The 24,603-nt window shown below is 49.8% G+C and overlaps 1 pseudogene; it reads right to left on the bottom strand.

Moving 5' to 3' along the window:
• Positions 1-267: 267 nt before the first annotated feature.
• LOC130596315 (store-operated calcium entry regulator STIMATE-like) lies at positions 268-18,536 on the bottom strand (annotated as a pseudogene).
• Between the last annotated feature and the right edge of the window lie 6,067 nt (positions 18,537-24,603).

The following is a 24,603-nucleotide window of genomic DNA, read 5'->3' on the forward strand; positions in this document are numbered from 1 at the left end:
TTCCCTTATAAACAGTAAAAAGCATCAGATCCACTGAAACAACCCTTCCAAATCAAGGTATTTAAACACATATTGCAAACCCATTTTTCTGAGTATCGTGCATACCAAAGTGTCACAGTGCAGGTAGTACAGGACAGATCCTCTTCCCTGCCTATTCAAAAAGCAATCTCCTGATTTCAGTCTCTAGCCCTGACAAAAAGCTCCACCCAGCTGGGGGGAAGTAGATGTGCACAGCCCTAACCCCAGTGTGCCTGCATGGGTGTGGGTCAGGATCACACAGGTACAGCAGGTGCTGCTCCAGCCTGTACAGGATGCATAGAAGCCGTCCCAAAGAGACAACTGCAGACAGGTCTAGCTGAGGCAGGCAAAAGGATCTCTGCAGATCCATAAGGATCAACTAGCATTCCCTTGGCCAGCTCAAGGATCGCAGTGCTGCTTCCCTCCCTCCACCTTCCTTGTCTCAGTGTTGTCAGATGAACACTTGATAGCTGGGCTGCTTCATCTTCTGGTTTGTTCCCTGCAGTACTGAAACATCCTGGTCGCTTTCAGACTGATCAAAATCCATGTCTGGAGAGAGTAAAACCTGCAAGGGAGAACAGAGACATGGTGATGGAGTGAAAGTTCTCAGCTCTTCCTGATACTGCCTGCTGAAGGGGCCAAGCATCCCTAGAGGGGGAAGCTGCTGGCATATGGCTAAGTGCTGAAGGTCATCTTGACTATATCTCCAACAGATTTGGGTGCAGACACCAGGATGATCATAGAACAGTTAGGGTTGGAAGGGACCTCGGAGACAGCGAAAGGCTCTGTTTACCACGGGACAGGACTCAGACATGCATGTTCAGGCCAGGCTGCATCCTCAGTGGAGATGTACATAAAAACCAGGCCACGTACTTCATAATAAGCTGTACCAAATGCAGGCCTTTTTCCAGGTCCCAGCTGCTGGCCGTCTCCAGAGCTCAGCCAGAAGAGCAAGCAGAGCTACAGGGTTAGCTGCAGCCATGGCCAGCAGGATCAGGAGTGGAGTCCTAGACTGGAGCATCTTATTTCTAGCTGGCACCGTCTGAACTGTGGGAACCACAACAGAGCACTGACACCTTCCAGGTAAGAAAGGCCACAGCTTTCCTGCGTGATCAAAAGGCTGCCCATGGCCTCCAGGAGCACCTACACTCGCAATAGCTAACTTCAACAAGCTCATTTGAGCTGCCACCGGCCTGGAGCCTTGGCACAATGGGGAGCCACGGGTGGGACATCCTCCAGCCACATCATCTGGAAGAGGAAAGAGGCTGGATTTTACTTGGGGTATGGCTGCACTGACTGCAGAAGAGCTGAAGCCCAATTCCAGTCAGCAGGCTGGAGGGACAAGTTCACATGGGTAATAGTCATGGCTGGACAGGCTGTTGGTTGCTCAACCCCATCCTAGCCCTCTTCCCTCAAACGCCCAGATCTGGGCAAAAGAAGCCCTTACTGCCATTACCCCTGTCAGCAGCTGCCTCAAAGCACAGATAAAGTGCAGTCAGCCCTTAAGCTACAGCTTGTGTCATGCCCAGCAGTGCTCAGAACCTCCGCTGAGTCATGGGACACTAGTCATCCACATCAGAAACCTGGCCAGGTCACCAGGGCTCCCAGCTCAGAGGGGCACAAGTCTAACAGCCCAGTCAAGGGTCTCCAGTTTTATTTCTCTAGTTAAGCAATGCCAGCAGCCCTTTCCCCACCACAGAACCCAAACAGCACCATTAGGTCATGGCAGATGCAGGTACAAGGGGCAGGTACCACTTTGCTCCAAACCCATGCACCGTGAATCCTCCCTGTGCCTGGCTCTCAGCAGCCTTCCAGCTCAGAGACACAAGGCAAGGATGCTACATGGGCTTTCAACCCAGCACATCCACATGCAGGCTGTCCTAACAGCTCAACCAGTCCCAGAGCCCACTGTTCCTGCCCCAAAACCAGAAGCACAGGGGATTAGTTTTATCTCCATGCATAGTTGTGAATTCAGTGGCCTCCACTTGTTTGCACTCAGGCAGCACCACGAAGCCAGTTACCACAGGAACAGAATGACCAAACAGGAAAAACAAACTCCAGTGAGTCAATGGCTTCAAAGGAGCAGAAGAGCCGCAGGGGAAGATTTCCTCTCCACCCTCATGTGCACACTCCAGCCCCTCCATCTGACGTTGTTATCCTCACAGCAGCACTTAAGATGCTCAAAGGACAGCAACGGATCAGATTCTTGTCCTTCGCCATTGGTCTCGAGGAATTCTTTTCTGGTTCAAGACACACACAGGAAAGTTTCCATCTTTCCCAAGTAAAGACTTCCCCTGTTTATCACATTAATATTGTGATGCTGTGGAACCTGAAAACACGGGCAGCTAGTCCCCCAGCACTATAAACTCACTGAGCTCACGGGCTGCAACAGACGAGTTTTGGGGGTGATGAACAGCTGGGTTTCAGCAGCAAACTAATCCTCTCACAGCCAAGTGTAGATGACTGAGCAAGCACTAAGCACTGCACATCCAGACCCCTTCAGGCTGCTACCTGCCCACCATACAGCTTATAGGAAGCTGCTTGAGCCTACAGCCCTCCGTGTAACCTTCCTACAATCCCCCAAGGCAGTTTCATCACACGACAGCACCTCATCACTATGACAGTCACAGGACATACCCTCAGACACTGTTTTCAGCCCAACTGCAGTTTGAGAGGCTTCAGCAGAACTTGGACAAGGCAGTTTCCCTGCAGATGCATCCAGGTCAGGATCACAGCAGGGAATGGGCCACGGTTTCCCAGTCCTGGGACAAGGAGTTACTGTCTCACTCAGCAGTCCTCAAATACTTCATGCGTTCCTCCCCGCACCAGGAGGCCAGCAGCTTGCAAAACAGCACGGGTCATGGTAGTGAAACAGGGCTGCCCATGCACTGCCAGCCCCTCCTGTTGGGAGAAGAGGCTGCCTGCTTCTTTGGTGCTCCATCTAAGCAGACCTTGCAGGTAACCAAGCCGTCTCAGTGGCAGGGGAGGAGACTGACAGAAATGGGAGCTGTAAAACAAAGCAGCTCCGGGGCCATTTCCCCACTGCGTTAAGTCCCACCAGCCCGGTGGAGGTGTAAGAACCATCCCATCACCCTCCTGCATCAGAGCTTACATGAGATGCCATGAGTCAGTAAGACTGAAAAGTGGGGTGGTTTCCTTCCAGAGGCACCTCTACGCACACCTTCATTCAGCTTCCCCATAAGTAGCAGGCATCTGGGCTCACTCCAAGTTGGAGATACTTAAAAATCAGCTCAGCTGAGCACTAAGCAAGTCAAACTCACTCTTGGAGTATTTTTCAATACTTAAAAGCAAGCAACATAGCTACTGGCATTCACCAGCATCTTCAGTCTTGTGAATGCCAGAAGTCACAGCTCCTACAAAGGGGATGAGGATAGGTGCTGAACTCCATACTGACCAAAGGCAGGTCCTCATGCAGTGTATTAGCTTCCCTCCCAACCTTACAGCTAGCCTCTAGTTTCACCCCAATGGCTCTTACAAGCACCACTGTTATTAGACCAAGTTTTGCTTTAAGGCTTGTCTCCAATAATGCAATCCTTCAGGAAAGGAGCAGAAACTCATCCCCCTCCCTTGGGAAAGCACCAAACCAAAGCAACAAAACAAGCTCAAAAAAGATCAAACACAACATTATGAAATCTGTTTTCCTGAGCAGAGGAAACAAAGACATCTCTGATAACATCTAAATTTTACTGGCACTTGCCAGGGCAAGGGAAGGAGACTCGGGTCAAGAGCAGGACACGCACAAAGGAGAACTAAGGGCCCCACAGATGAATGCACTTCCCCAGCCCGAACAGCACCGGGTTCAGGCTGACACCCTTGAGGGATCTTTCTCTATCCCACGAGAGGGGAGGAAAATCAACAGACTGTGAACATCTACCTGAAACAACAGAAAGCTTAAGACTGCCTTTGAAGGAAGGGTGAAAATCTTCCAGCCCTAAACAGGGAGGTTTTGTCCCTTTCAGGGCTTCAGGGTAAAGAAGTTCAGCATTTGCTCCAGTATAAGCAAGAGCCCATCGTCACATCTGTGGCTCACCAGAGGAGCCTTAAGGGCCACAAGAGGCTGCCAGTTCTTTTGTCCACAGTGCAGCCAACAAGGCAGTAAGTCAAGGTTGCTGGTTGCTGGGTTTCTCCCATCTACCAAGCCAAGGACAAAGCTGTTTTCCCACTATCCCTGTAGAGAACATTGAGAGTAGGGCTTTAACAGGTTAACTTCAGCCCCCTCTTCCTATTCTCCTTCCTCTTCCCAACGCAAACTGCTAGCTCAAGTGAAACCAATGACAATCTCTACTGGCAAGATAGGCAGAGGGTTGAAATCCAAGAAGGCAGCGTGATGGGGAGCTGCTGGCGCCTGCTGCTAGACAGCTCTGATGAACCCTGATAAACTGCAGGACACGGCCTCAGCCAACTCTGCTCCGTACAGACACCGTCCCAGCCCCTCCTTCCTCCTCCTCCAGTGGGCAGCAGGGAGAGGAGAACAGGGCATTAGCCCAGAAAACCCTTGCTTTCTGCTTTCAAGACTAAAATCCAGTCAGTCCAACTGTAGGGCTCAGCCAGCCAACATCACCTTTAACTCACAGCCTAAGAAGCTGACACGTGAAGCAGGAGCTATGCCTCAAAGCGCAGTGCCAAGAAACAGAGTTGGAAAAGCAGGTCACCCAATTCAGTATTTCCTCATTAGCTTCCTTCTCTGCCCAAACTATTTGTTGGGCCAGAGGCACAGGAACATGTCTGAGCAAGAAGGAGGCAGTCCTCAGAGGCTGCTCCAGGTAGGAACTGGTACCCTGGAGCTACCATCATTGCAGTGATGGATTGGAGGATTTCAGGGTGGACAGATGACCTGCACATTGAAGACCTCAGCAAAACGTGGTCTGAGAAAAGGATTCAAGCACTTGGAAGATGGAGGAAGCCTTTGACAGCAGAAGTCAGACTGCAGGGGTTGTTTCTGTCCTCTGAAACAACCCATCTGGCTGAGCTGCCAGAAGAGACTTTCCTAGCTTCTGGAGATTAACATATACCTTCCCTTCAGACTATGCAAAACTGAGCTAGAGGCCACAAAACTCTTGCCCCCCCTCTTCGGTGGAGCAGCTTCATTTCCACAGAGGACCAGCAGCTGCAACACCATCTATGAGACTAGATGCTGTGAGTTTAGGTTCCAAAGGCTGGAAAGGAGGTTGGTGTCTCACCCAGAGATGTCACCTCCTTCTTCTGATCTGCTGTAATTTTAGCTGATCTTAAACCTTCAGAAACGCACCAGCACATCCAGTAAGATCTTTACCATCAGCTTTACATTTTGAGCACACCTCCAAGCTAGCTCTTCTAAGGAAGTACCACTCTCAAACACCAGTCACAACCAAGAAACCCAGACTGTGCCATAACCAGGGACAAGTTCACACCCGGCGTTAACCCATCTTCATGTCTTAGGTATGAGTTCTTGGCTTCAATGCATAACCATCGAGTCACACTGATACTGCCCAGCTCAGGTCGCTTTTATTGCTCTGGAGAGAGGAGGGAACAGATTTCCACACACACCACTTGGGAAGCTGCATGTTTCTAGTGACCTTGCCAAGCTACCACGGTTTATCTGGAGGCAGGGCCAGGAAGAGTGATTCACTTGTCTCAGCAGCTGCTCACATCTGCCTGCCCTCCCTGCCTCCTCTGACACTGCATCCTAAGGAGCAGCGGATGCTTCCCCACTGTGCCCTTGAGACCCAGAATCCATGGTGCAGACTGCCAAGCACACCCTTAAACACTATCACCTCTGTGTGTTTTAATGCCACCAGTAACAGGCCATCTGGCCCAGCACAAAAGCTGAGTTACTCTATTAAAAAGCTACCAGAGAGCAAAAGGTACTGCTGTACATCCTAAATCCCTCAGCAGAAGCTGCTCCCGGAGCCAGCCTGTGATGCCAGAAGCTCTTATCGCAGCGAATCCTGGCAGCGAGCTGCAGGCTACCAGCAGTTGTGCACAGAGCACTTGGAAACCAGGTCTGGGTGCCAGGGGAAGGAAGGGAATTCAAGCCGGTGACTCAGGTTGTGATCTCTGCCCAAAAGTCAATGAGAAGCACAAACACCACCTGCTCACGCTGTGCGTCATTGACACGAACATCTCCTGGGGCTGGAGAATTCCTTCCAGCCACAACTTCAGCTCAAACTACACAAAATACAGCTTTCTACAGCTAAGGGGCCATCACTGGCTGAAGAAGCACCAAATGCTGACAAAGCACGGATTCCCTGCTAGACTTTAGCCTCTAAATAAATGGATTCTATCAATACCAGTAGGGAAAGCAAGCTCTAAGCCAAGATTAATTACTACTAAAACAAGGGAAGTTGAGAGCAACAGTGCAGATATGCACCAGCTTCAGCTGCCAATCCAACAGCCCCACCCAGGTTAGTGCAAAAGCATCCCCCACAAGATACTGGCATCATTCAGGGCAATATGGGCAACATGGTCCAGTGTGAGGCATCCCTGCCCATGGCAGGGGGCTGGAACTGGATGATCCTAAGGTCCTTTCTAACCCAAACCGTTCTATGATTCTATTATATATGATTCTAGTATTTCAGCAATGCTTCACAGGCTGTGGTATTGCTCACAGGACAAGATCCTACCAGGAAACAGCCCTCTATTGACCTGAGCTGCAAGCATGGGAAGTCAGTTAGCAGGGTCGTCACCCACATTCATGAAGCATCCCCCTAGGTCTAGGCAACATGGTGTTATGTTGTAGTAAAGCACACAGACCATACTACAAGCTTGCAGTTGGGTCTCAAACACTTTGGTCTTACCTGAGATTCCTCAGTCCTCCTAGCATGAGGAGTTTCTATGGATCCATTGATGTCTACGGTGTCCTTCTGCTCGCATTTCTTCATGATCAAGCTGTCCACAACCCAGAACATAATGGCCTTGGGGAGAAACAAATTACATTAGTAGATATAAGAGACCAAAATACAAAGTGGTTCAATCACAGCTATTTCTTCTCCTTTTGGTTTCTCCAGATGTCCAGCCTTGATCAACCTAATTTAATGTCTAACTTAACCCTGCATCAAAAGTGCCCATGGGGGTTGGATAAGTCAAATTCATATATTGATTCCCATATATTGATCCCATATATTGATTCCATGTTGTTGAAGACCCAGAGAAAAACATGCTGCAACAGGCCAAATGTCCACCAGGAGATAAACCCTGAACTAAGCTCCATCCATGGGTCATCTGCTCTGCCTGCACCAGCCCCTGGTCAGTTCTTTGACAACCAGAGTTTGCTTTCAGGCAAGGAAATGCACCCTGACGTGGCAGAGAGAGGGTGGTAGGAGAAGCAGATAAACCCAACTTTGCCAATGCTGCATTCATTACACTGCTCATGGTATGAGTTGAAAGAGAGCTCAACTCGCTCCTTGCCCATGCAGCATCTGAATCTTAGTGCCTTCTTCTCACTTCCCATCTTAACAGGAACAGAGCAGCAGGTCAAGGACTACCCAGAATGCAGGGAACCAGGAAAAAGCTGAGCTTTCAAGGGGTTTTGCTGAGCTAGTTTTAGGCAACCTGAACACTTTGCCTTGCTGTAACACAACCTGAAGTCTAGCCAAACGGCTAGTGACAGGCTGCCAGAGGTCACCACTGACAAGCCATCCTATAGGAACATAAAGGGGTTTGGGGCATCCCCATGCCTGTAGCCCTCAACTAAGGAGCCCCAGCTTTCTTCAAAGAGATGAAGTCAAAGTCAGCCCCCCAGCAGCCTGGACAAGGGAACATGAACTGGGAAGAGAGACCATGGCCAGCAGCAGGGACAGATTTGTATGTTTGTGACAACACATACACTTGTTTCCACTCCTCTCCACCCTGGCCCAGCCACTGCAGGATACCCCAAGCTCCCCATGGGGAAGGACCATGATTTCCAAACCACCCCACCCAGCGCTTGCAGCGCCATCACTTACATTGACTATAAAAGGCACAACGAGCATGACCAGGATGAGGGTTTGGGATGTAACCCAGGAGGATCTGCTGAAGCTGCAGAGGAGAAACCATTTAGAAGCATTATATGAACAGCTCTTTGCTGCAAACTGGTTGCCTTCTTACACCAGCAGTGTCCTACGTAGGGCTCTGCCTTTGCTTTATCCCAGCTCTTTGACAGATAACATGGGTTATTCCCTCAGCCCAGTTGCCAAACACATGATTTTGTACAGAGCAAGAAGTACTCCTAGTCTTTCAGCATAACTACCCATAGCAACTACTAGTGGGACTTCCCTTGGCTCCTTGCTGCAAAATAAGGTCACCAGCCACATGTGATAACCATGGCAAGGAATCCAGCAGCATCTCTGGATCTAGTAGTGAATGCTGCTGACCATGTTCACATCCAAGTCTGAGCACTGCAGGCTACTGGGTTTGAAGGACAAGCCCTGAACAGGAACAGATAAGTGCTGCCAGATTGCTGTAACTAAGTCCTCAGTCAAGCCACATCAGCTTGTGAGCACTATGTGTAAATGCACTTAAAACTGGAGTTACCCACTGACTCCCAAAATTGCCTTTTACACCCATCACACCTACTTCCACCAAGTGTGCAGCTACAAGTGCCACAGATTATTACTTCTATCTTTTAAAAGAGAAACTTGTGACCAACACAATTACCATTGCACAAACTGCCGTACAGAAGCACCTGAGGACAGCATACTACATGGATAGTTCCTTCCAAATTCATCTCTAAGGGTCCCCCTACTTCAGGCATGGGATCACAAAACACCAACACGAACTGACTTGAAGAGATCGTGTTGAAATCCCCTAGCAGAACCGCAGTAGTTCAGCTGCCAGCCCAGCCCATTTTATCCTTCCAAGGGTGGCAAATGAAATAAAAGCAGCATCTTATTCCTCTAGCTGTTGAGCAGCAAGAAAATGTGCCAAAAGCCAAAGTCGTGTTTCTCCAAACCTAAGTAAGAGCTAATGACTACAGAGGGATGTCAACAAGTCATAAGTGGTGTCCCTGCCCACGGCAGGGGGGTTGGAACTAGATGATCTTAAGGTCCCTTCCAACCCTAACTATTCTATGGTTCTATAAGACTGACGATGGAGACCACTAATGATGCAAAGCTGACAAGAAACAAGCCGCAAGAGCCAAAGCTTACCTTTGTCCAACCAGGGATAAGCAGCACAAGGCTAATCACAGTCCTCTCAAAAACCATTATCAGCAAGTAGAGGACACACTGGCCAATCCAGGCGGCAGCTTGTGGAGGGTCACCTGCGAAAACAGCACGTCAAATCTGAGACAGAAGGCAGGAGGAGATGCCCTTGCAGAACAGCTGCCTTGTGCTTGATGCCAGGGCTGATCAGAGACAGGGAAGTGTTTCCATACTGCAGGTTTTGCAGCAAGACAAGTACCCAACACCAAACTTGACACTAGTGGAGAGATTGCCCAGCCACAGTTGCAGGAGCACACGGCTGGGGTAGAGAGGTTTAGTGTCCCTGCCGGGTCTATAAGTCATTATTTCACTGAAGATCAAAACATACCAAGCTCTAAGCTCAAGTATTCCAGCTCCTTTTAGGGCTGGTTCTGAAATGAAGATAGGAAGTAAGCAAACCTATGGTTAACCTGAAGGACATGCAAATGACAGATTTTAGACGTGGTTCAGAAAGCCCTATGTACCCAGCAGATGCTAACACTACCTGTATTTATCTGCCTCCTGCCCCACTCTCCATTACACCAACCTGCCTCTGAAAGCCACCAAGAGAGATCCACCACTAATAACCTGCTTGCCTTGCATCTCCTCCTGCATCACCCATCTTTCCTAGATCAATGGCTTTGTTGGAGCCAAAGCCCTACAAGTGTCTTACAAGGCAGGCAGCTTCTGCAAAAGGGGAGAGATACAGCTCTGGCTCTGCCTAAAGACCTGAAATTCCCTGTGTTTATCCAGCAATGGCAGCACTTGCAGATGCTCCTGGGCTCTCAAGGGCTCAGTAATATCACAAGTGCTTAGTAGAGAAGTCATTCCTAGGAACAATAAGGAGAGTGGATCAACTTTTGTGAACCTTGGTTGGGTAACCAACATGCTCTCATCCACTTGGAGGGAAAGATACAGCCTTGGAGATGCAGGTTTCCTCTCTCCTTCAGCAACTGATGGACATTGCCAGTATCCTCCCCATAGTGTTGAGCTACTTTGAGCTAGATGGATACAGGGATTTGAAGGGAAGAGGCTCTGCTTGTGCAATGGGTAAGCATCCCATCTCCTCAAAGCACAGACCACTAAAATCCTTTATAGAGGGAAAGCTTGAAAACCCAGAAAGCATCCCACTCAAAGAGCTCCTCACAAGCATGTGTTGCTTTGGGGCATCAGTCATTTGGTTTGCCCCTTCTCTGGCACCCCTCTGCCAAGGTATCAGAGGCTTCATTTCTTCTCACCTCTGCAAACCAGGAAAAGACCATAGAGATGGAGCCTTCCAACTCTTCCCCCTACCCCTACCGGCCTTGTAGAAGTAGCTTACAAATTCCTGGAGTATTTAGACTGGAACAGCAGGCTCAATCCCTTCCAAATTAAAACTAATCCCAAAACAATCCCCAAAGACAAGATACTCCTGGACTGACCCTCCTCTATACAAGGACCAGTCGGTATCCTGCACCCTCCTCTCTAAAAAGACATCACTTGCAATCTGCTCCCTGCCAAGCCTTACCCACTCAGTTACCAGCAGTGGTCTGAAGGCTTTTGGTCACCATTTCCAATACAAGAAGCATAACTTTTCCATCCTGAACACAATTAATGTTCTTGCTGACGAAGTGAACGTGTGGTTATGTGATACTCACTGTCTGGGCAAGAGACAGGGGCTCCATCACCTGGGGTTTTAGATCAATTCACTCAGAAAGAATCAATGCTAGTTAAATATGAATGTTTCCAATGGGATACTCACCAAGTAATAAGTAAAAGCATCCTTGTATTGCTAACAACAGTACTGGTGCCGTATCTATTACATGCGCTTGCTTCAGCCCTCTGTGAGTACCCTGCCAGCTGGTTATCACCTTCCCAGGCTCATCAGAATATCTCAGGTCTGCAAATCTGAGCTACAGTATCTGCCTTAGGAAAGCTGCAGCATTTCCTCTTCAATATGAAGATAACCCCAGCAACACTGACTGGGCTGGAATTTGGCAGGAATTCGGCCGTATTTGGGTTACATCAGTGCAAGGGAACCCAGCCCACCATGAGATGGCAGCGCTGTGGGATGGCAGGGGCTGGGAGCTCTGCCCCACTCTTCTCGGCACAGCACCGTTGGGACGTGGCAGGGGAAGACAACAGCAGAGGTTTGCATAAGCTGTGGCCATAGAGACCAGCAGGTCATACCAGGGCTTAGTAAGAGCTGCTATCCAACCGAGCCCAGCTCCAGGGGAATCTGCTTCCCAGCAAGGGCATATGTATATTTTTCCTTAATCCACCCTTTGTTAGCAACGTACCAAAACATCTGCCTCATTGCAAAGCTACAGCTAAGAAGCAGAGGCATCCGGCTAGTGCCTCTGTGCCAAGGATAACCCTGCATCCCAGCGTTTTAACTGCTCAAGCCACGATTGAGAGGGAAGCAAAGCAGGGAAGAACTGGGAGGACCAAGGGTGCAGAGAGGCTGCTGAGCCTGAGGACAGCAAGCAGAGGGCTCCGGACCAGCAGGCAGAGAGGGAGGGAAGGAGGAGGGAGGCAGGAAGGTTACGTGTGAGCACAAAGAGCAGAGCCCATAGAGGATTTCAGGAGCACACATCTGCTCCTTGGCAGGCAACAGCTCATTGGGTGGTCTGAGGAGGAGACAGGAGCAGTGTTACGGGCAGCTAAAGGCCACATCAGGGAGGTTTGATCCTCCTCAAGCACGGACAGCCTCCCCCGATAGACTCGGTACGTCGTGTCTTTGCCACAGGTTAGGCACAGTGCTGCTCTCTGCCCTGCATCCCAAGACTGACCATTGCTCCTACATCACCCAGAGACCCAAGTACAAACAAACCAGGAGAAAACAAACACATCCATCGTGTCCTTCCTGCATGTCAACTCTTCCCCTTTTGCTCTGTGTTGTCAGCTGTGCTCTGTGCCCCATGGGGGACAGGGCAAACAGCCACAGCACCCTTTGCAAGTCGGCTCTTCTGCACTGCAGTCGCGATGGCACTTGTGAATCGCTGCCCTCTGTCACCTCCTTGTGCCCAGAAAGCAGCAGCAAGTTTGAGACCTCTCCCAAACACCTGCAGCCCCTCACACTGTTTCGGTGGTAGGAGGTCACTGCCATTCATAGAACGGTTTGTGGGGGAAAGCACCACAAAATCATGCAGTTCCAGCCCCCTGCCATCATCACAAACAGGAGAATATAGTTGTTGGTTCTGCACACCGTGCACTGGACAGCCCCAGCTGGGTTTTGGCTAACCAGGCTGATACAGACACTAGAAAAGACAACCTGCTTCTTAAACCACCCTAGGCTTGCCCATGTCTCCAGGGCTAACAGCTCCTCGCCCCAGAACTTTTCCCTTCACTTTCATTTAAGAAGCCAGCCATCAAATAGCGTGAGTTTTCTTGAGCAACGTTTGGCAATGGAAAACCTTTTCTCCCTTCGTTAGAGAACAGTTTCTATTGTGCAACTGCAATACCCCATCTAAAGAACCCCAGTTCTGTGCCCCAGTGAGGCCAGCTTCACTGGCTAAGTCCACGGGGTACATACAAGTGGTACAGCAAACCTGAACTACCATGCAGGACAGACCCACACCTCCTCCTACCCACCACATCCACCTTGTCAAAGGTGCCTCCATCACAACGTGGAGCTCAATAGGATTATTTTTCACTCTGGTCTTTTCTGCATCACCTAAGGAAGATGCTGTCAATTTCCTCCACAGACACAGGAGCATCAGCACTTCTTACATGCCCAGGGTAGACAGCAGAAAGCTTTGGAACGAGAGCTACAAACCCCTGGAGAGGCCAGATTTGGCTGGCTGCTCTATCACTGTAACCAGCTCAAACCTGCTGGTTCTCCAACCCCTTCCTCCTCCTTTCCCATTCTGAGCTTCGTTTTCAGACTATGGGATGAGATGTTCCTGTACAGGAATCCATCCTGGAGCACAGAATTAGATGGGACCCCACTTCCAGCCCTTGACAGGATGACCAGTGGGTGCCTTCACAGTTACTTTTGATTGTGTCTTGGTCTCCCAAGGACAGGAGGCTGATCTGTACCAATATAACTCAGGACAAAGATGAAAATGAAACAGCAGCGTGTCCCATGGGACTGCAAGTGTGTATGTGTGTATACATATATATATATAATAGATATAGATCAGTGGCTCATTTCCTCTTCACCAAGGATCTCAGGTGGCTGCTCGTTACCTTGGCAGGTTAGAAGGACCACTGATCCACAGCAGAGTGGCTGCCATCCAAGTCTAACTCACCACTAATCCATCTAACTCTGACTAATGCCACTAACATACAAATCACCACCTATTGGCACCTCATCGTGGAAGAGGGAGCCTTTGTGCGGTCCCTGGACAAGCCCATGAGACAGACTGGCCACATCTCCTTCCACAGTTAGGAAGCAAGACTGGAGAGCTGGCATCAGCTAGCCACACACCTAAATGTAGGTGCTGACTTCCTACAGCAAGATGGGCAGAAGCACCCTCAGATGCAACTTAATGTCTTTAATGGATACAGCGCTATCCAGAGGTGCCCTGCTCTGTGGATGGGAGAGGATTCACCTTGCATGAAGTGCTTCCATGACTTAAATCTAGGTGAGCACCAAGACTGTCAGTGCCACATAACATTGCCAGCCAGCAAAACCCGATCTGCTACCTAGAGGCTAAAACACACCAAGCAGACCCCCAAACAGCTCTCCTTTTCTGGGTCCAGAGCTTCCCTTTCCTCATAGGAGAGTGGGGAACTGGTCCAGAGGATCTTTGCAGCCTCCACATCACACCTCTTAGGAGGTCACATGCATCATGCTCCCTTTGAACGCTTCCAGTTTCTTGTCCCCAGCCCAACAGGAAGGTAACTCAGGACATGTCAACTCTATGAACTGACTTCACCACCACCCTCTCCTTTTTGCTTAATAAACCCACTTACAGCCACCCTGATAGAAACAGCCTCCTTCACCCCAAAGGATGCACACGCTGCATTTAGACTTTGCTCTTCAAGCAGCACTGCTGGTGCTCCCCACCATCACAAAAACCTCCTTGATGCATACTTAGGACCACCAGTGCCCAGACCCTCATCCAAACGCATGTCTGGGATATTCCTCTTGTGTGTGGGAGCCCAGCTGCTCACACAGCAAAAGCAGCTCTGCTTGAGGCACTGGAGTTGTTATCACACAACAGGATTAGTTTTAATCTACCCTGTCGAACGCACCAAGCTGTCAGCATAGCTCACATGCTGCTGCCAAGCAGCTTTATTTACAGTCATTTGGGGACTGTGTGTGCACTGAGCAGGTAGGGAAAAAGCTCAACCACAGCCAAAGAGGAGGGGTTGGGGTGGGTGTGAGAAAAACAAGTATTTGAGAGCACTGAAAGTTGTGCTGGGTGGCGTGGTGAGGATAGAAAGAGTCAATGAACACCTCTTAAGATACACCAAATGCTACCTCCAAACCCAAGGGATGTAATTATCAGCACCAAGTACAGAGGAGGGTAAGAAAAAGCATCTGAACTGCACAGAAGTGCTCACTCAGAGGCCAAGAACAGGTTTTCAGAGGTTGGGATCTGATGCTCCAGAGCAGTCAAGTGGGTCCAGCAGACACTCCAGACCCTCTCTGGCATGTTCTACATCTGAACTGAAGTGACTGCACAGCTGGAATCAGTCCCCAGCTTGCTGTGTCCCTGCTCTGGTCCCTTCGGTCCTGCTGTTGTAGGAGATAACTGCTGTTGTAATGGGATGAACACTGCTGCTGCCATCTCCATCCAGCAGGTTCAAAGGTTTGCACCCCTGCTTGGAGCAAGGGACCCGACCGCACACTTGACCATGTGAGGATGGATCCTCAGTCCTCTTTCCCCCCCGGTCCTGGGGCAGAAAGGCCAAGCACGCTAAGGACAGGACACCCCTCAGCTTAGGGCTATTTTCAGCAGCATTTCCTCAAGCCCCAGCAGCCAGCTCCCTTGGCTGCTCCAGGATGTGGGAATAGCTGTTGGACAACATTTCCATAACATCACAACAGGGCCAAAAGCAGCCTACACGGATCCTCAGTTCAACTCAGCAGCTGGCACAGAGCAGTCTCCTAGAACTAAGCTTGACCAGAAGAGTTCAACAGGGCACTAAACAGACTTTAAAGGCCTCCAAGCAACTTCTTTCCTTTTCCAGACGGTGGATGAGCACAGAGCATCAGGCTTAGTCTAATCAGTGACCGCAACCAGAGTCATAGACAAGCCAACATCCAGGGAGATGTTTTCAAGCAAGGACACCCTCTTTTTCTCCCCCTTCTTAATGCTCCCCTAGAGCATTTTACTAATGCAAATTCATAGCATCTGCTTAAAAGAAATACTCCGGTATTTCTAAGGTAAGTAATGCTTTAGAGTTATTAGACACAACCAAAACGCCAGGACACTGTGGCCATCCATAGATTCCCCCCTGGGAGTCTGGTTGCTGCCTTGGGATAGGGGAGGAAGAAGAGGGCAGGGCACAAAGCTGACCCAGGCTTCATCGGCATGCTCTGACTCCAGCCAGCATCTCCCCTGCTCAGTCCATATAAGCCCAGCAGCACCTCCAAAACCCTGAGTATTCACTCCCAGGTCCTTTGCAACTTAAATTCTCTTCCATGCAGAAGTCCCCTAAAGGGAGGGCACGTAGACATGGTCTGCTGCTACCCTGCTGCAGCAACGGTGCACAGAGCATTTGTGGAGTTTGTTAGCTTTAAGTACGTGGAAGGCGATCAGCATTCTCTACTTGAACCAGCTGAAGAATAAAGCTCTCCAATCTTTGATCTTTCGAGCCAAGCATCTTCAGAAGAGACGGCAGCCACTTAAAATGCTGTTTCCTGTGCTTAGAGGCAGTTCGAAGAGCAATCAAAAGCTGTTGGGCAAAGATGGAGGAACAGAAGCCTATAGGAGCCTTTGACTCTCCACTAGCTAAAAGCCAGGCCATTCCTGGCTGCAGCAGCCTTTGGCTGAGAGAGGCTGATCTCAGAATGGCTGTCTCCTGGGTTTTGGACACATGGAAGTAGTTGATCTTCCTAAAGAGTTCTGGATGGTTGGACACTAAAAACAGCAGCACAGATTTAGGTGCTTTCCCTTCCCTTTTCTTTGCTTCTCCGTTAATGAAGCTATTGCGGTGGCACAAGGAAGAACCACCTGAGGTGGTGGAGATGGGGTTACCAGCAGCAGAGCAGGAGGAACCACTGGAGCCCAAACCAAAGGATAACTGCCGTGGTTTGGGATGCAACCAAGAGCTGGAGGGTCAGAAAGGAAGCAGCTGCAACAGATTTCCCCTCCCCGCCCAGTATACACCCTAGATGGGTACTGGTTATACTGGCCAAAGACACAACTAGTCTGGAGCAATGGCACTCAGCACTGTCTACAACATGGATTTGCTCCTTCTCTTCTGCCTTGCCTCCTCTGCAGGACTGCAAGAGATGTTTCTGGGCCTCAGGAGAATTGAGGGAAGCAACACCACGTCTGGTACAGCAATTAGACCAGAAAACGAATCTTATTGCTGGAGCCTGTATCAAACTGCACGGAGTTTACTGGCATCTTCCAAAGTGTTTTGGAAGCTCCTTAACACCCGAGCTGAGGACAGCAGTGCTTTCCTTCCCTAGGCCTACAGCAGGACAGCACCACACATGCCCCTTGACTCCTACCTAACTTCCCCATTGTGGTCGCTCTGGCCAGAGACCTGTGCCAAGAGCAGTGCTCGGCGGATGGGATATTGAATCCCCAATTCAAGAGCTAAATTCCAGCAACAGCAGTAAGTTCTATTACTATTAATGAAAGCAAGAATTCCTCAGAGGAGTGAACTGTTTCTGTAGTCTAAGCCAGCCCTTGCAAGGGGCCAGGGACAGCTCAACAGAAGTTCGTTACTGCTAGGCAAGGTTAAAGCAAGCTGTCAATACACTTGAATGCTTGCGTCTGCTCAACTGCAGACGTGGCACATGAAGCTGTGCCCTGGGATGGCTGTGGCTGGGCTTCGAGTCCTTGCTGCTTAAAAGGGGAAAAGTGCCATCCATGAACCAAGAATAACTGCATTCTTCTGCTGTCTCACATGTGTTATGTTAGCACTCTGGGAAACAAGCCACTAAGGAAAAATAGGCAGTCCCCACCAGACAGATGCTGTCAGGATGCTGAACCTGCTCTGGAGATCAGCGCTGCCCTTAAGCCTTCCTCCTGCCTCTCACATCCCACCATTTCAACCCATCTGTTGTCATCTACCCAGTAGCTGCTTCTGCTGTTTCACAAACCCAGCCACCCCCTCCATTCTTTGTCATGACCCATTTACACATGCTAAATGCAAGCCTGAATAAGAGTTCACAAGCTAATAGGGTCTATATGCTAACCCTCATTTGGGCCAGGTTCCACCAGCTCCGTTATCAGACCAGCTACTAAAAATAGAAAGAAACAAGACTACCTTCGGAACAGACTTAATGATTAACACCTTAAAGGCAGGACTGAATAGGGTGTATTTTCTAGAGTGAGGCTGAAGTTGTCGTTATATTAGATATGAAATATAAGGAAAAATATAAAACAAATAACAAAAACATTGGGTTGGAACTAGATGATCTTCACGGTACGTTCCAACCATCCCACGATCAAACAAAGGGCTCATTTCCCCTTCCCTGCAGGCTCAGAGCAGCACTGCTCCCCTTGAAGCTGGTTCTGCTCTGTTTGAAGAGCAGGGCTACCCTCTAGTGGGGCTGGCTGAGAAAGGCTTTGCTGGAGCTTTGCCTCAAGGCAGGAACTGAAGGAGAGAAGCAAGACCCTGGCATGCATATATTATTGATAATAATAGTAATAATAACTAGTAGTAGTTGTTGTTATCTGGCAACCCTCACTCCCCCAACCCCACAAGTCATTTGAGACCTCGGGTCTGGGCCCAGGTTGGGTCCTACTGTTGATACCTACAACAGCTCAAGGCAAATGCAAGAACTCCTCCCTGCTTTGAGCTAAGAGGCTAGGGAAAAAACCCTGAAAGAACCCCACAAGAGTCACCAACACCTCCCCCAAACACCTTAATTTATCATATGCATGCCCTGGGCTTTGTTATCCACTCAAGGATTTAATCACCAGCCTGCTATGCTCAGGTATGCTTGGCAAGGCAGCAGCAGAGGTACCTGCACCCTAGTGATGTGCCAGCATTTAACAATACACGGGTCACTGCTACACTCCATGACTCCCTGGAGAAGAGATAACACATGTTTTATCCCCAGGCTGTAATTCCTCCCATTTTCTTCTCCCCATTCATAGCTGGGAGCAGTTATGGTTATGACACCTACCACATTCTCCGAAGGCCAGGTACGTGTACTTCTGATGCTGCCCGATCCAGGAGACAACCTTCACACCAAGCCAGATCAGCAGCATCCCCAGCGTGGCATCAAGGATGAAATTAAGAAGGTAGCCAAGGAAAAGAAGGCAGGAGAGGAAAATTCAGGTTTCAGTTGTGTTCTGATTCAAAAATGTTCTTTTTCCAGTATGAGGATCCATAAAAAACACACCAAGATTTAAAAGAAATCCCCACTTCATAGTCCAAGCTCACTTCCTCGCTCTTTTACTGGATTTTCCTACAGCCTTACCAGCAATTTCTTAGCTCAAAGCCTGTTTAGCAAAAAAGGGAGCAGGCTCCATCAGGTCTCTGGCATCACTCATTTATGCATACAGCATTAAACGCTTCCTGGGCTAGCCTTGCTTAAGAGTTACCCCCAGAAAGCAGGCTTTCCATTTGCAGCATCATTTGTCCTTACTAGGATGAAATCCCAAGTTTCAGGGAAACAGAACCAAACATTCCTGGAATTCCATACAAGGAAATGGAAGCTTCTTGGACACCACAGCTGCTCTGCCAGCTGTGCAGCAGGAGGGGAATAAAGTCCATTTTAGTGAGCAGCTGCAAGAGGCTCCTATGAGCAGACACCGATGGAGAGGCAGAAGCTCTTGGGAGAGGTGATGGGTCCTGGGCTCAGCTTCCTGGCACCCTGGGGTTCCCCAAAGCCTCCAGTTCAGGGTCCCACTGCAGAGCCAGGAGCTGAACCCACCCCTGCCAGGAGATACGGGCACAATGGACTTGCTCTGCAGCTTTGGATGTTTAAGCCTCACTGGACAGAGCACCAGCAGCAGGAGACCTGCAGTGACCTTATGCAGATTGCAGGGCCCAAGCTCTAATCCAGGACTTGGTATTTTAATGAACTCCAGAGAGAAAAAGGATCAGACTGATGTTTTCTGGCCAGCTTTCCATTACTGGAATCTCTGCTGCCAGACGAGGCCAGATTTCCACAGCACGAAGACAATACCAAGCACAGGGCTACAGGAACAAACATTTCCTTATACAGGACTTGAACCTACCTCTGAATACAGACACTGAAAATAACTATCTGCTTCTGAAATCACAGCATGAACGTTTCCTACACCCAAAGTCTCCGAGCAGCTTACTACAAGCTGCTGAAATCAGAGTCTTCCGATACAAACACAAGGCTCTGATGGGTTACACTGGGCAGCCCACGCCGTGTGGGAGCCTCAAAGCCCAGCGCCAGGGCTGCAGGGTTTTCAGCTGCCGGCTCATGATGCTAAATCAGGCAGCACAGGGAGACCCAAAACACACACTGAAACCAAAGGGCACTTCACAACTATGAACAGGTTTATTTTAACAGCGTAGGTTTAAAACGACAACGAATCATTTCAGAGGCTATATTTAGCCCCAAACTTGTGTCTCCTGTAAGAAACACAGATGTGCAGCACTCTAACACAGAAAAGGGAGGTGGGCCAGGAGGTTTTCAGCAGCACTCTGAGGCCTTCAGGAGTTTATCAGAACAGGATAAAGTTAATTCTTAAACTAAACCTGCGGCTGTGAAGTGCTGGTCTGACATAAAGGTGGCACGTCTGACATAAAGGTGGCACTTCTATATTAAGCCCAAAAGCTGGCTTAGAAAGCCCCCCCACAGGACTACAGGAGGTAGGTGCAACTGAATATCCGAAAACCACATCCATACATTGGACCTTCACCCACACAGTTAGGAAAACATCCTCAACACAGCCCTGAGACCAGCCAAATTACAGTCTGGGCTGCCAACAGATGGGACATTTGACAGAATCATGGAACCAACCAGGCTGGAAAAGCCCTTCAAGCTCATCCAGTCCAACCTTACCCCAGCACTGCCAAGGCCACCACTGACCCACGGCACTGAGGCCTCGTCTCCACGGGGTGTGAGCACTTGCAGGGACGGTGACTGCAGCCCTGCCCTGGGCAGCCTGTTCCAATGCCTGAGCACCCTCTGGGGCAGGAATTGTTCCTCAGCTCCATCTAAACCTGCCCTGGGGCAGCTTGAGGCCGTTTCCTCTTGTCCCATCCCTTGTTCCTTGGGAGCAGAGCCCAGCCCCTCCTGGCTCCATCCTCCTCTCAGGCACTTGTAGGCAGCCATCAGGTCCCCCCTGAGCCTTCTCTTCTCCACACTGAACCCCCCAGGTCCCTCAGCCCTTCCCCATCACCCCTGTGCTCCAGGCCCTGCTCCAGCTCCATTGCCCTTCTCTGGCCCAGCTCCAGCCCCTCAATGTCTCTCTTGCAGTGAGTTCCCCAGAGCTGAGCACAGGATTCAAGGTGCGGCCTCACCAGTGCCCAGCACAGGGGCACAATCCCTGCCCTGGCCCTGCTGCCGCACTGGTGCTGATGCAGGGCAGGATGCTGGGGGCTTCTTGGATACCTGGGCACAAACTGGCTGTGTTCAAAGACCACACTGCATTGTTTACTGCAGCTTTCTGCCAGCACATTTCCAGACACTTCCGATCACCACAAAATCATGACCGCATCGCTTCATCTCCATCAGACTGCAAAGACCATTAGACAGCCCATACCCTGAAAACAAGCTCAAGACGGTTTAGCCCCACTTAGTCCTTCAAATAGATCAGTTTCCACCGTGCATGGCAGTTCCCAACAGGCTCGCTTCTTCCTTTTCCAGATACAGGGTGTGAATGCAAGCACCTCATATACTTACAGAGAGCAAGGGTCCTCTTCAGTGAGATCCGACAGAAAAACGTTGGCAAAGTGGCTGAAGGGGGAGCCTATTGCTTGCTTGGATGTATCATAAAACCTGGAGGGAAAGACAAAAGGATCAGTGTCCTGGAGCACCAGCAGCACCCAAGCAATGGCCCTGTGTGGATCTGCTTCCCTCCAAGATGCACTGATGTCCAGGAAGCTGTATGTGGTGGTAAGGGGCAGTTTGGACAACTTCAAATACGTAAGGAGAAAGAATATAAATAAATACACCAGCAACTTACACCTGTTTGTACCCATCCACAGGGAATTAGGTTGAATTCCCAAGTTGTTATAGAGGGAGAACCAAACTGAGGAGACTGACAGGCTTTTCATCACTAACGCTGACTGGTAGCTCTATGCTGCCAAGCTGCCCTGACTGTACTTCAAGCCCACCCCATATGCCCACCTCTCTACACCCCATAAACCCCACAATAGACAGAGATCCTTTGTAGAGGTAGCAATACCCAGCTACCTTACATCAACACAGACTGAGCTATGCCTGAGCTGGGTCAGAGAACACCAAAATGGGTATTGAACTGAAGAACAAGACTTGGCCCTGTCTGGGAGACAGCCCCCATGCCAGCAGGTTGGAGGGGACCAAACCCTCTCCATTCCATCAGCTACAGTAAAACCAAGCTTTTCTAGAGGAGCCAAGAGAGAATTTTGCTTCTAGGGAGCACCAGCTACTGTCTTGAAGTGTCCTTGGAAGGAGAGCATTTCTTTAACGACTAACTGGGGCTGTTCAGCCTGGAGAAGCTGCATGGAGATCTCAGAGCAGCTTCCAGTGTCTGAAGGGGGCTACAAGGATGCTGGAGAGGGACTCTTCATTAGGGACTGGAGTGACAGGACAAGGGGTGATGGGTTTAAACAGAAACAGGGGAAGTTCAGGTGAGATCTAAGGCAGAAGCTCTTCCCTGTGAGGGTGCTGAGGCGCTGGCACAGGGTGCCCAGAGAAGCTGTGGCTGCCCCATCCCTGGCAGTGCTCAAGGCCAGGTTGGACACAGGGGCTTGGAGCAAGCTGCTCCAGTGGAAGGGGTCCCTGCCCGTGGCAGGGGTTGGAGCTGGAGGAGCTTTAAGGTCCCTTCCAACCCAAACCACTCTGGGATTCTATGATATTCAGAGGGCCTAGAAGGTTGTCAGTACAAGAGAAAGTGGTATTACATATACATGGTCTAATCAAACCCCAAATTAAAGTCTCACCATATCCTCCAGGGACGCCTCTCTGCCTTCGGTTCCTTAAATCGTTTTACTGCAAAGAGAATGAGAGAGGTTACATCAACCAGCAGAGCTGAACCGATGCACAAGTGCAGGCTGTGCCAACCTTCAAGGCAAAAGCAGTCAAAGAACTCTGGAGCACCCTCAGTATTCCCCAGTGTAAAGCTGGGCAGATCCGAGCACTTGGCTCCCAACTGACCCACAGGTCAGCAGGAGGCACAGCAGAGGTGCTTGGGAGGTAGGTGTTTGATTCTGGCATCCTTCAGCAGCAGCATGCTCATGCCATGGGAAGCGGCCCAAGGGAAGCTAGGGAGGGATCATCACCGTCTACCAGCCCTAGCAATTCTTCCAGGCAAACAAACGATGGTACTGACACTGGAATGGTTACAGCCCGTGAGTTCACTAAGCTTTTGGGTCACAGCAGGGCCATAAAGCCATCTCCTCTTGCAGACAGGACCAGAAGACCTTGAAGGAAGCAGCGCTCTGCACGCATCTCCAGCATGGAGGTACCAATGCCAACCCCCAAGCCCCGTGAGCTGACATGGCTCCATGCCAGCTAGGATCAAAACCTTATCTCATTACACAGCATTTTGTGTAATCCAAAACCACTGTGGAGCAGTGGCCTTAGACACATGGCTTCAGTACCACCTAAGAAAGACACTGGATGCAACTCTTCCTTCCTTCCCTGAAAAGTCAAGGCTGGACATGGCTTTGAGAAACGTGCTCTAGCTGAAGATGTCCCCGCTCATTGCAGGAGGATTGGACCAGATTAGCTTTGAAGGTCCCTTCCAACACAAATCACTCTGGGATTCTGCCTCCCAAGCTCTCCATGAACTGGGCATTGCAGAAGCATCTCCGAAGGTCCTAGTTAATCTGACACAGAGCTCTGATGCGCTCCTTGGGCTCAACCAGTTTTTACATGCACAAACAGGAGCTGCTAATGGAAAATACTAAGTTCCATATCTCGTGCAGAAGTCATTTTTGACTGGTTTGCTATCACTCCAGCTAGGAGCCTGTCTCAGACGGGACCAACTACCAGGCCAACTCTTCTCCCTTTAAACCCACAGGTACCAATGCTCTGGAACAAGCAGATGTGGAACAGGCTTTTACACTATATTAGATTTATTAATTAGAAACAAAAAATACCCCAGAAGTAAAGGGCATTCAGTGGCACTGCCTTGCATTGTGGTAAGGCTGCCAACGGCTCCATCTAGAGCTACAGACATCATCAGTACAGCTGCTGCCCCAAGCACGCCGCCTCCAAACCTCAGGTGGACACAGGATGCAGCTCCCCATCCTTGCCTCTGCTGCTGGAATCACTCTCCTTGTCACCGACAGCAAGTTAAAGCTGTCACAACCAGTCCCCATACACGTTGCCAGCTTGAACGGGATCCAGAGTTAGAAGTAAGGAGCTGTGATGGTCTGGGAGGGAAACGGTCAAAAACAACGATTCGGTGCATTCTCTCTAACATCCTGACGGGGATGAGGGCAGAGCTGCTGCTTGGTGGTGCCATCTAGTGAAACCAGCGGAACACTTGAGTATGAATCAATATGCAATACACGACCCCGTTAGAGAAACCACCCCAGGAGTACCTATTGTGAGCATCAATCACCAAATCCTGCTACACAGCCCAGCTCTGCCCAAAACCAGGCGAACCACTACAGTGAGTACTGAAGAGCACACAGACTACAGCAGCCCAAACACATGATTAAGTTTTACCACAACTAAGGGTTCACAATTTGAAGCCCCGTAGCTCCTTTTAAAAGCAACCAGAAGCCAGAACACACACCCACCATCCCACTTCATCACAGCTATTCTTTCTTCATCTCCACCCGGCTCCACGTAACCTGCCACTGCTTTCAGATGTGCAGCCAAAGGGACTCCTTTCACTGCCAACAGTTCTGGGCACATGAGGACACTTCCCAGGGCAACTTGTGGATATGAGGACGGGGACACAGATAAAAGCAGGGACATCAGAGCCGCATGTTCTTTCTGCTCTCCAGCAGGGTAAGGAGATGCACTTCTATAGACACGAGTTTCCTTACTGCCCATGGGAGGAAGAGGGCACACTCAACACCTCCGGCCCAGTTTAGATCACTAACACTGCTGACAAGGCCAGCACAGTTTTAAACACAACTTGACATCCAGCCCTCTTGCAGATCTACATTCTTCCTACTCGTTAGCCTTTCAGTTAATTAAACTGCAGAGAAGCAAATCGCTTCC

Source organism: Pezoporus wallicus, unplaced genomic scaffold (genome assembly GCF_028554395.1).
Source record: "Pezoporus wallicus isolate ANWC-B61680 ecotype Strahan unplaced genomic scaffold, APGP_CSIRO_Pwel_v1 contig_6978, whole genome shotgun sequence".
Taxonomy (NCBI): domain Eukaryota; kingdom Metazoa; phylum Chordata; class Aves; order Psittaciformes; family Psittacidae; genus Pezoporus; species Pezoporus wallicus.